The sequence below is a fragment of the Amblyomma maculatum genome, chromosome 4 (assembly GCF_055883805.1).
Source record: "Amblyomma maculatum isolate TAMU_Amacu chromosome 4, ASM5588380v1, whole genome shotgun sequence".
Taxonomy (NCBI): Eukaryota; Metazoa; Arthropoda; class Arachnida; order Ixodida; family Ixodidae; genus Amblyomma; species Amblyomma maculatum.
Genome location: NC_139347.1, coordinates 74,177,098 through 74,188,623, shown reverse-complemented (window position 1 = coordinate 74,188,623; position 11,526 = coordinate 74,177,098). Strand labels below are relative to the sequence as shown.

Sequence of the window (11,526 nt, the reverse complement as noted above, 5' to 3'; positions counted from 1 at the left end):
CATATCCTATGCAAAATATTTCGCAGTACTAGCAGAGACCGTCGCTTCCGAAGAATCGGTTATGTGTAGGAGACTATCAAATGATGTAAAATAAACTTCGTTTTAAGACATGGTACACATTGTTTGGATCGTCCAGCGCGGCACAGTAATCCAACGAAACTAATAGTTACGACTAAAAGAATCAAATATGCCGAGCTACAATCTACTGTGCCATTTCCAAGTGTGAACCTGGTCATAACATTAGCGGAGGCAACGCCTCTATTTCCGTTGTCCCCGAGGTGCGCTAAGGTTTATGATTCCGCTCCCGGCTATAAAGAGCAAGGAAACGCGTGGACCGGAAGTACTTCGCAGAAATTCTGTATTGCCCTGCCCGAGCTTACGACCAAGGCCAGACCTCACTTTTCCTTACACCTAAATACATTGCTCATTCTGTCGTCGTCATTTACCTGCCATATCCGACACTTCCTGTTTCCCCAATTCTCCCCAACTGTGTGCTGATTTAGAACACTGCCTCTTTCCTTACAATTTTGCTGTTCCGATTCCTCATATTCCGCACCTATCTTCCCCAATGTTGTGGCTTGGCTAGTTTCAACCAGCGGGTGGACCTCTTGGCTTTAGTGACCCTGACCCAAAACAGACTGGCGCTTAGGGAATAACGTTCTCTCTTCGTAGGAGTAACGTTTCCTTTCTGTCTCTCTATCTATCTCTCTCTCTCTCTGCAACGGCTGTAATATTGCTTGGCTTTTCCTTTAAGAGAAAGGGAGAGTTTACGGTTGCCTCAGTCAGCGAATGACTGGTAGTAGGAGTTTGGCGTCCTCTCTAGGAGGAAGTAACAATTACAAAACTCAAGACGCTCGATGATTGCCCTTATTTTGAGCTGATTTTACTGACTTTGATTAGTTCGTATAAGGCTTGTTCCCATGCTACACACATATTTGTTTTATTTATTTTTTAACAACTCTGCGCAGTGTAACATGACTGAAGAGTCTAGAGGCATCGCGTTTATAAATTCTGAGAACCAAAAACACGTTAGCGGTAACTGCGGAACCCCATTGGAAAAATGAGTAAGCATTGACATTGTGCATCAATCAGCGCATTTTTTTTTTGTACTTTGAATAAACGCTACTTTACACATTTTATGAGCGATTTTACTCATTTTATTTCTGTTTTTTTTTCTCAAACGCCCAACTTCGGGTCACTTGTCACACATATAGACACGTCATACTTCCGGTCACATGACCATTGCCACACGTCACATGGCCACCACACACCACGTGACCGGAAGTGTGACGTTCAATTCGGATGTCGCCATCACTCTGCCTGGTTATTTAGATATCTGATTGACTGCTTTGGCTATAATTCATTACCTAATTACTCAATTTGGACCACACGATTTGCCAGACGAGATAGTTTTATCTCCTATCTAGTACAATAAATCATATTTTAGTAACTCGCTCGATTATCACGAAATTGTGTGCACAAGTTTTGGGGGACGCCATACCTCGAAAATAGACACTTATTGCTTACGCATTAATAATTGCACGCCCAGTTATGTATACAAGATCCAACGAAAAAAGCTATCCCAGCTCGTAGCCATCGCATAAGCTTAAAAATGGGTGAAATAAGTATAAGGGAAAACATGACGTCATATCGTGCCATGAAAATGAACTGTGGCTTATTTCGCTGCGAGGGTTTCTTTTTTGCTTGTATGTATTGCTCGAGTGTCTCCATGCCCGTGTTTATTCACCGCATCAACCGAGTCAACGAATTCGCTTTCGCTGCTGCCCTAGATACGCTAATATCTTAAGATAGGATATCTCGAGCACACACAACGAAGTCTCGTAACTAGGCTGAACACGACCCAGAATTTTTTGTCTCTTATTTTACTCCATATAATAAAGATTACTCAGCATAGTGTCTTCATCTTTGCACAGTGCGCAACTTTCTTCCCCGACAGCGAGGGGATCAAGTGAACGAGGTGGCAGGACCTGAGTTAATTCCGCGCCAGGTACAGCAAGCAATTTCCGGCTTGGCAGGAAAGGAGATAGCGCGCGGAGACGGGAACAGCGAGGGAGAAAAAAATGACCCAATTTCGGAGGCCGTGAGAGTGGTCCGTAAACGCTAAGCCCAGGTAAAAGAACGCGTAAAGACTGGATTCCGTAAAAAAAAAAAAAAAAATGTTTGATGTATTAAAATGAGAACCGGTTTCAACACATTCGTAACGTAGCATGGTGCGTGCGAAAAAATAATTCGAGGCTTACTCTGATATATAACAGAAAATTGTGAACATCCCAGTTTACGACCGGAAAACGTTTAAAAGCGTGTTGATCACGGAGGAAGCTGCAGCTCGTCTTCTCTGAAGCATTTAGTTTTGCAGCCTTCGTTGCACCTACGGAGAAAAGAAAATTAAGGGTCCTAAAGTGCGCAAAGTGCAATATGTTGTGTGGTGCAATCTCAGTTTTATAGGGATGCCAAAGGAAAAAAAAATATTGTGTGACGCTGTGGCGAAGCCAGATTTTTTGCAGATCTTTGACAAATCGTACTGTGGGCACATGGATTAGGACTCGCGGAAGTACACGCTTAATGTAAAAAAAAAAAAATAAGCACTCAGATCGGCGCTTGAAACAACGGCGCAGTAGAAGTTGAGATGTAAAATATTCTTTGCTCGCCTTAAATTCTTTTTGAGCATTCTACACCGTTGAACTCCATCACTGTTTTTGTTGCAAAGAAATCTCACTGCCGTGCATTCTTATAGTACTGAAAATTCAAGTTCTATATTTTTAACCAAGTGAACAACTAAAACTTTTTGGAATGTCTTGTGAATTTAAAAAGATACAGAGAACAACAACAAGATTCATGCGGTGGCAGATCCAGTTAGAACTAGTGTTCTTTCTGGACGGAGGAATTGCTAGCGCTGATTGATTTATAGCTTGCTTTCACATGCCGCGATCCCGTAGTGTGCCAATCAGCGGCTGGCACGTCGTGTTCCCTCTCCCCTTCACCGACACCATACAGTGATGACAGTGTGGTATTGCCCAACTGCATAACCTCTATCAATTCTCCCTCTCCTATCAGCTCTACTCTCTTTCCTACTTCTCTTCCGTTGGTGTCAACTTCGGCGCCTAAAAATTTCAAGGAGGAATCACAACCCTTTTTTTTTTTTTGTTCGTATGTACCTCTATACACCACTTCACATGCCAGGCTAAATTTCATGTAATTCCATTAACTCTGAGATAGAAAGCTTTTATTTTAGGCAACATGGCTCCTTCTTATTCTTTTTAATGATATTACCATTTTCCTTATTTAGCTTTTTTTTCCCGCACAGTTGCTCAATTAAGAGTGAAATTTTTGTATCATGTCATTTTTATTGCATTGATATCTGGCAATATTTACTTTGTTGTAAATAAGAGATCGTGATGACAGATGGGTGCAGCAAGACACGTGGCAAACCTAGCCACCATAGTTTTCTAGAAAAAAATATTGATGAGAAAAAACATTCTGCCCTCCCAGTGTAACTTCAACGCAGGAGTCGCACGTGCCAGGAAGTACACTTGAAGTTCCTGGTTGGAGGGGATACATCGATGGTTCCGTCGTTGGGTCGGATGTCGCGGGGTGAACTTCCTATTCGATTGTTGCACGGGAATATGCAAATCTTGAAAGGACTGTTAAAATGAACAAGTTGCTCCGTACGCGATCCTTACCGCATCTGTTCTCTACCGACGCTTTGTTCTACACATCTTCGTTGCTGCTAACAGGTCGCGTGCTGCTTTTGACGTCGTAGTCCAGCCAATGTTGGGTTTGTTTGAGTGTGCTTCCTTTGTGCGAACGTAAAGCAGTGATCTTACGTAATGTTTTCTGCCTGTCTCTACAGCTTGGCGCACTGGGCTCCTGTTCAGCCAACCACATCAATTTGGCAAACCTGCCCTCAGTATGGGATCATCCTAGATCGTCTCAAGCGGATTACGTTGGTGCCATTTCCGACTCGTCAGTGATATCCGGCGGATGACGGATCATAACCAAAGGTAGGTGCCTCATCCATTATTAATGTGGAGCCTCATCCTAGCGTCGAAGATAATTGTTACCCCTCCGACCCAGCTCTTGTTCGAGGGAGACGCTGCAATCGCTCTATTGAATTTGAATTGATTAGTTGTATCTAACGACCAAGTAAGAATCCAACAGCTTGAATACTTGAATCATCTTTCATTTACACATAAGAAAAAAAAAAAAAAGAAGGTTTTAGAGGCTAGGGCTCAGTTGACTGCAATATGTTATACAGCAAGTGAGTCATTTATTACAGCAGGTATAACGTATATAGCGTTTTCATTATATGACTGCTAAAATTAACAGACAAACCACTTTGAGACTGCTCGTCTATTGTATTTCATATAAATACGATGCTTTAACCAAGACTTTGTTGCGTGTCATGCTGAAAACACCTAGTAAAAAAATGAGGCCAATTGGGGATTGAAAAGAAAAAGAAAATTGCTTCTCGAAATGTCCTGCGCAGCTTTTGGCTTTGTTTACCGAGCTACTTGATGTTGAAAGTGATATTTCGCTTCTTTTCTCGACAAACGGAAATCAAGGGAACTTCGGCAGCATTGATTAAAGCAGGACGCAGCAATTTACGGTGCTGGTCCACCGACCTATTCTCTGTCAAAAGTAATATAGAAGGGCTTGCCGGTTGCCTTAGTTGCCGGTCGGTTGCCTGGCAGCATCTTGATGCACAATCTCTTGGTTTGCGACCAAGCTTAGATGAAAGAAGCCTCCCTCTCCGCTGCGGCTGTACTGATGAAGTGTGCTTGATCATAACCTTTTTGCTATGATGGAAGCTGTGCTGCTGCAGAGTCTAAGGAGAACAATTCTTCTCCAAGAAGCAAGAACTGATTCTTCCAACATTTTGTTTTTCTTATGTAGCTAGCACCCACTGATCTTAGCATCGTTCATGCCGCTCTTTCCGCGCTCGGCGCTTTCTATTTCTCAATTAGCCATAAAAGATTTCGAAGTCCTCTGGATTGTGAGTAGACATTCAAGGATGGTGATAATATTCCCTATAGTGGTGCACAATATTACAGACGAGTTAGTAATGGAGTGACACCTTCACATAGCATTGACTCAACATTTTTGTAAAAGCAGAATAATTCGTTCTGTCTAATAAAGAGCAATTCAACTGAAACGTAAAATATTTAAAATATTCGCCCATACGATGCCATTTTACAGACTTTGACGGCATCTGTGCATGTACAATCTAAAAATCAGGGGAATCAAGATCAACTTTCTATTTTGGTTTGTAGTTAGAAGACACAATTGTATGTTTTTATTTTATTTTACAAAAAGAAAGTGAGTTCGTTTTCTTTTTTTTTTTTTCTCTCTTTGAAACCATTTTGTTCTTGTTCTTGCTAGTAGTATTGAAGCAATAATCATCGCTGATGTAAACGCTATGAGCGGGACTGTTCCATATGAGATTTCATGCGCGTATTATTCTCAGAAAGCGTAGTATGCGTGTCAGAGAATGACGTTTCTTGTTGAAAATGCATCTTTAGCGCTGTTCCTCCGAAACCGCAGACAAGAGTTTTCAGATTTTTCAAGTATGTATCGCGACTATATATCAAGTAATGTTTCGTTGCTGTTGCATCTTCTAGAAACATTTTTCTGGATTCTACTCAGCAGTCATTTAATTGCGATAAGTAGTTGAAGCAAAAAAAAAACAATAATAATAAACGAGCGAACTAAAATGCAGTCCAAGTAGGCCTTGCTTCTTCAACTGTTTAGGGCGTCGCCATTTTTGTCTCCGTTGTCCATCTTACGCTGGATATGATTCCGAGTTTCGACCAAGGTGACGGCAGCCGCGTTTCGACAGCGGCGTAGTGCCCTGAATGCCCTTACGCTGTGCCTTTCCGGCGCACAAAAAAAAAATGTCAGTAAAAGATTTTTGCATTATTTTATGATCTCCCACTAAGGCGTTCCTTGTAGAATAGTAATCATTTAGAATGATTACTACAGTATTCTATTCTGACTTATTCAGAAAAGGAATATTTAGTTAAAATTTGCCTCTGAATGTCCTGAAACAGGAACAAAGAAAAGAAACGAAAATGATGAAAATCACATTGCTTGTTGTTTTTGTTTACGCATAGGTCTGCGATGATTGCCTCTTGTTTCAGTTCTTTCATGTTCACTCTACCTGGAAAGAATGACAAGTTGTAAGAAAAGTAGAAATTGAGGAGCCTGATGTCACTGACCACGTCAGAAGCCTTTGGACTAAGTGTCGTGAAAAGTGCATCTTGGACGAGCAGCAAACTGCCATCGAATGAGTAAATGCGTCCATCTTGCAGGATTTAACGCATCAAAAACGCGTATTGTATATTATTTCCACACTGTCAGTCAAGATTAAAGAGAATTTGACGACGTCAGCAGGGCCAAGAGATATCCACTAATGGAAATATTTCATGCTTTCACTTTTATTTTTTCTTCATCTTTTTTAATGAAGGCATTGTTTCGAATTCATCATAAATGTTAGCTGGCCTTAACGAAAAAAGAAAATTCGCCTCAGAAACAGGTGCTAAAACGAGTTTCAGTCTTGGGTGTCGGGGTAGAAAAATAAGTAAATTCGTAGTCGAAGTTGTTACCTTCACGAAGCTGATGAACACCAATCAGAACATTAAGAATGACTGAAAAAAAGATAGGTCTGTGCCAGCGGTGCTGAGTAAACTATCTTTTCTCTCCAATGCATTCTAAATTTTCTATCCTTCGTTTCACTTTTGATGCGTCCACATCCAGGAGCGGCCATCATAGCTCTGGACACCAGTGGGGGGGGAGGGGGAGGGGGGGCTCTGAAAAGGTGCTGTTCAACACGTATGCCGACATTTATTCGCACTATAGTACAGTGGTGCTGAATAAATTTCAGGTTTTTTATTGTCAGACATGTATTACACAAATTAGTACGGTTTATTTGGTACAGAAGGAGGTCCCAAAGCGAAGCTGTCAGAGGGACCTCCTATAACAAAATTCTTGAAACAAATTCACAAATATGGCAGAAATTGAACATTAAAATATGTTAAAACCCATGAACAACAAGAACAACGATACATAAAAAAATGAAAAACATAACTGTGTGCTTATATAACTTCGGTAATAAAAATGTTTGATGTGATTAGTGAAAAGCCTATACGACCGAACTGTTTTAACATTCGAGGGTAGTGAATTCCGTAGAGTATGCTGAAAACAAAATGGTTTGTTTGCCCTAATTAGTGTTAACTCTGGGAAGTAGCAAATTGTCGTTTTGGGAAAATCTAGTAAGATTACTGTTTATGAGGGAAGATGACGGAAGGGCACTAATGACAATGTCACCATTGCGAGCGCTGTATATAAGTGTGGCTAATCTTAGGTGGAGCAGACTCAGTAAAGGAAGGATATTAAGATTACACTATATAGGGGCAGCTGAGGCAGTGGACGGGGAAAAGGTAAGTATCCGAATTGCAGAGTTTTGTAAATGACGGATGCTTGACATATGAGTGAGATATGTAGTTCCCCAGGATTATATGCAGTAGATTAAGTGACTGTGAACAAATGCGAAATAAAGGGTGCGAAGAATATGGAGCTGAAAGTAATGACGTGTTCGAAAAAGCACCCTATAATGCCAAAGGCAACTTTTTTTTTTTATAATGATTCAGTGTGGATGCTAAATATTAAATGTGCTTCTGGTAGGATGCCACGAAATGTAGTACATTTAGAAAGTGGAATTATGTGGTTATCCAAATAAAGCGGAGCACTATTAATCGGTTGTTTATTATGCGAATGAAAGACCATGAAATGGTGTTTTTTTTATAATTTCAAGCTGATTATCTTGACACCAATGAACTAGAATTTCAAGTTCAGCATTCAATGTTGTGATCAGGTCATTTATGTTCCCTTCGCTAGTATATAAAGTTGTTTCATCGGCGTATAGAATGCAGTTAGATTTGGTGAAATAACTAGGCAGATCGCTAATGTATATTAAGAAAAGCAGTGGTCCTAAAATTGAACCCTGTGGCACACCTTGGTTAATGGATACTGGCTGAGATAAAAGGTCGGCAAACTTTACCATATGAATTCTGTCAGTAAGATAACCGCGTATTAATGTTAATGCTGGGCCGCATTTTCCCAGAGACTCCAGTTTGGAAAAAAGTATGGTGTGGTTAATGGTATCAAAAGCTTTAGTAAAGTCTATAAAAACAGCTACCGCCCAAAGTCCTTGGTCTATCAAACATTTCATAGCGTCAGTTAATTCTAATAGCGCAAGTTCTGTTGAATAATTGGGACGAAATCCGAACTGGTGGGGAGTTAAGAGAATAAACTTAGTGATATACTTTATTGAATAAATAAATAAGTAAGTAAATAAATCCGCTTTAATCGAGTCGCAGTAGCTCAGAATTTCATAATTTATTTGCTCTTCATATCCGACTGCCTTTTAATTCATTTGGCTTTGCGGCCTCTTTCATAAGCTCGAGAGGGCGATTCATCACAGACGATCGCGCGCTGACTTCTCAGAAATTCCCTGCGTCTATTTACTTTGCCCCTCCAGTTACCGTTTTTCGTTTAGTTGTGGCGCATCCGTGTCAGGAAGTGATGCTCTCGCAATAAGGTGTGAAGGAAATGAGCGCCTTCCTCGAACTTCGCCGCCACTTTCATCTGTCTCCTTCCGGCTGGAGAGGAGAAAAGTGAGACGTTGAATGATGCGAGCAGCGCCGAAATAACTTCTTTCCTTAAAGAACACGTGGAAACACCTGCACGCATAAACACGAAGGACTATATCAAGAAATGCACAAACTGTAGCATAAAACAGGGCAACATCCCGAAATTTGGGATACAAGATCTGCACATACAATAGCGGTTTTTTTTTTTTCGCTCGTGTTGTTGATTTCACCAAAGGTGTATCCTACACGCTCAAAAAAGTAAGCAGAATGCGAGTAGTTGACTACATATTGGGCACATATATACATACCTTCCTGCGTGCTTAAAACAGCGACCAGCCATATTCGTGTGTTTAAAGTGGCTGTCAAATTTGACTAAACTTTCGCTGGTCAAGCCGCCGTACACAGTCCATTTTTATGCGTCTACATGAAGTGTGCAGTCCCTTCAAAATGTTCTATGGAATGAAATGGAAGCAAACGCTCCTCCCTGTGCCATCTTTTTCTTTTCCACAGCATTTTATTTTTATATTAGTAAAACTAATTCGTAATCGTTTGTAGGAACACTGACAATAACGTTAACAAGTCATTATTTTTTGTATAAAGTGGCTATCTTTTTCTTTGTACCTATGCTAATATTTGTCCGGCATGAACCGATGCATTTACTGACGAGAGCACTGAATATAAGGTGTTTGCCTTGGCTTGATCCCAATAAACTTCGGTCGCTTACCCTGCGAAACACTCGTTTCCGGCGTTCTGGAGCAAATAACAATGTAGTGTGGCCTCCGAGGCCTGCGCCCAAGCCTTTTAAACCTTTGTGTCGGCGCAAGCAATTTACGGGCAATATGAGGTGGTGATAATGGCTCTTGAATCTCTTCTTTTCGTTTTCTTTTCCTCGTCTCTCGATTATAAACGGTCCGCTTTCGGTGAAAGTAGGGAGCCTCGATGCAATGTCGAGGCTCCCTAGGTGAAAGTGTCCTCTTCATGACCAGAGTGTCCGTCACTTCAGAATAATGGAAATATTTTCTTGTACACCCATTACAAAAAACAAAAAAAAAACACTGCGAAGGCTTTCCTATGGCGCTGTTGCAAGCTTCAAAAAGCAGTGTATTTTAAGTATAGATATACAGATTAAACTTATCAGATTTTTCATTGCTGCAGTGCAAAGAATATGACGAAACTTTGGTTTTCTATCTAAAGCTGCAAAAAAAAAAAAAAAAAAAAAAAAAAAGAGAAGAGAAGAAGCTTCGTTTTGATGGGGTTCTGACACAGCATCTGAGCAAAATTTCGAACATTGGCCACACCACAAGGTAGCCATTTTCTCGTTTTTATCTCGGAACAGCCCAACGTGCGATTGAAAGCAAAGTCTTTATTGCCTTAATCTTAGCCTCAGAGCTCGAAAAATGTTCTGACGATGCATATTCGCTGTACTCTGGGGTTAACTTTATGCCAGACTCAAACAGAATAGATGGAAGCATTGCCGTCCAGCGTTTCAAGTTCTTTAAACATCTAGCTCCAATAAATAGCATACACATAAAAAATTCATCTTTGAATTTCGCATATGCAGCGACAGTGCCTGTTCCCTGCTAATACAGGAGGCCTACGTGCTTATTCTAAACTCTATATTATTGATTGATTTAATATCTTAAGCACGACAGCGCCAGTAGGAAGTAATTTACTTCTTTTGGCGCCACTCAGCACCTGAACCTACTTTGCATCACAGAAATTGTTTCTATGATGCAAAGTAGGTTCAGTAGGACTGCCCCGGAAAGGCGGTGGTGCCGGGCTCGATTCCCGGATCAGGACAAATTTTTCTTCCACTACGATGTTTCTGAGAAAGCTGTATAGCTTTCCTTTGTAGCCGTATAGCTGCGCTTGGGTGGATGCAATGAGTAATTACTCCCTTATTAGAAACTGTTTCTGTAGGTTCAGGCTCCATGCTTAACTGCTGAGGGCAGGATTCTGATAGCTAGCATGAAACTTCGAGGACCACGGCTTACGTGTACGAGCCATAGCCCTTCTCTGTCACGAGTGGAAGTTTTGGGCATGGAGAGTGGGTCCAGCTCATGGCCAGCAACGCGGTAAATTTTACGCAGCCTTTTCCCTGGACGCTTTTATGGCTGCCTGCTCGCCCAAGCTGCGACCTGCGCCCTTCGGTGCCTCGGGAGAAAACACCGGCTGTCACGCTGTGTTTTGTGCCGGGAAGGTACAGGGAGCAGGCGCGGTGCTATATACCTGTCAGGTGTCCCCTTAGATGAACGTCTACCTGAGGGGGGCAATTTCGGCCGAGCTGCACCATGGCGCTGATGGCTCCGACCGTTCATTACTGCGACGCTCAGGCCCGCCTCTGATTACCGGGACGCGGAGAGGCAGGCAACAGACTGCGGTCGATGCCAAGCTACCGATGAGCTGACCCTCGTCACGCGCCTAGGGTCTAGCCGGATGTTCTTCTTTCCTGGCCTCTCGAAGATCACCGCGCGTGGCGGCTCCTCTGCCATCAGCATGCTTCCGTGGCTTCAGACACAACTCGGATTTCTGCAGTCATCGTTTGTGACTATATGCGTTAGTCTGTGGTCAGACTGAAATTCTGTATAGACCAGTTCTGCGAGGTTATTCATTTATCGATTAACAAACTCATTATCACACATGGTAAAAAGAAAATCGTACTTAGCATATTTTATACAGTTTTATTTCTTCACTCGTCAAGATGATATGGTCTGGTCTGCCCTAGTTTAGAATGCATAAATTGACGGCGCCATCATTTTCTTTATGTATCGAAGAATGGCGTGCGTCTGGAGAGGATGGAAAACAGTTTTAAATCACCAAAAGCAGCTTATAAGTTCATCTCTTGCCGCAGTTCAGC

General features: G+C 41.7%; 1 protein-coding gene across 1 annotated transcript in view; it reads left to right on the top strand.

Annotated features, from left to right (window-relative positions):
- Positions 1 to 3,618: 3,618 nt before the first annotated feature.
- Positions 3,619 to 11,526, top strand: part of CngA (Cyclic nucleotide-gated ion channel subunit A) — a 100,300-nt gene continuing 92,392 nt past the window's right edge. The window contains exons 1-2 of the mRNA XM_084601958.1: positions 3,619 to 3,755; positions 3,872 to 4,022. The gene's annotated coding sequence lies outside the window, so the exon portion shown is untranslated. The remainder of the gene's footprint in view (positions 3,756 to 3,871; positions 4,023 to 11,526) is intronic.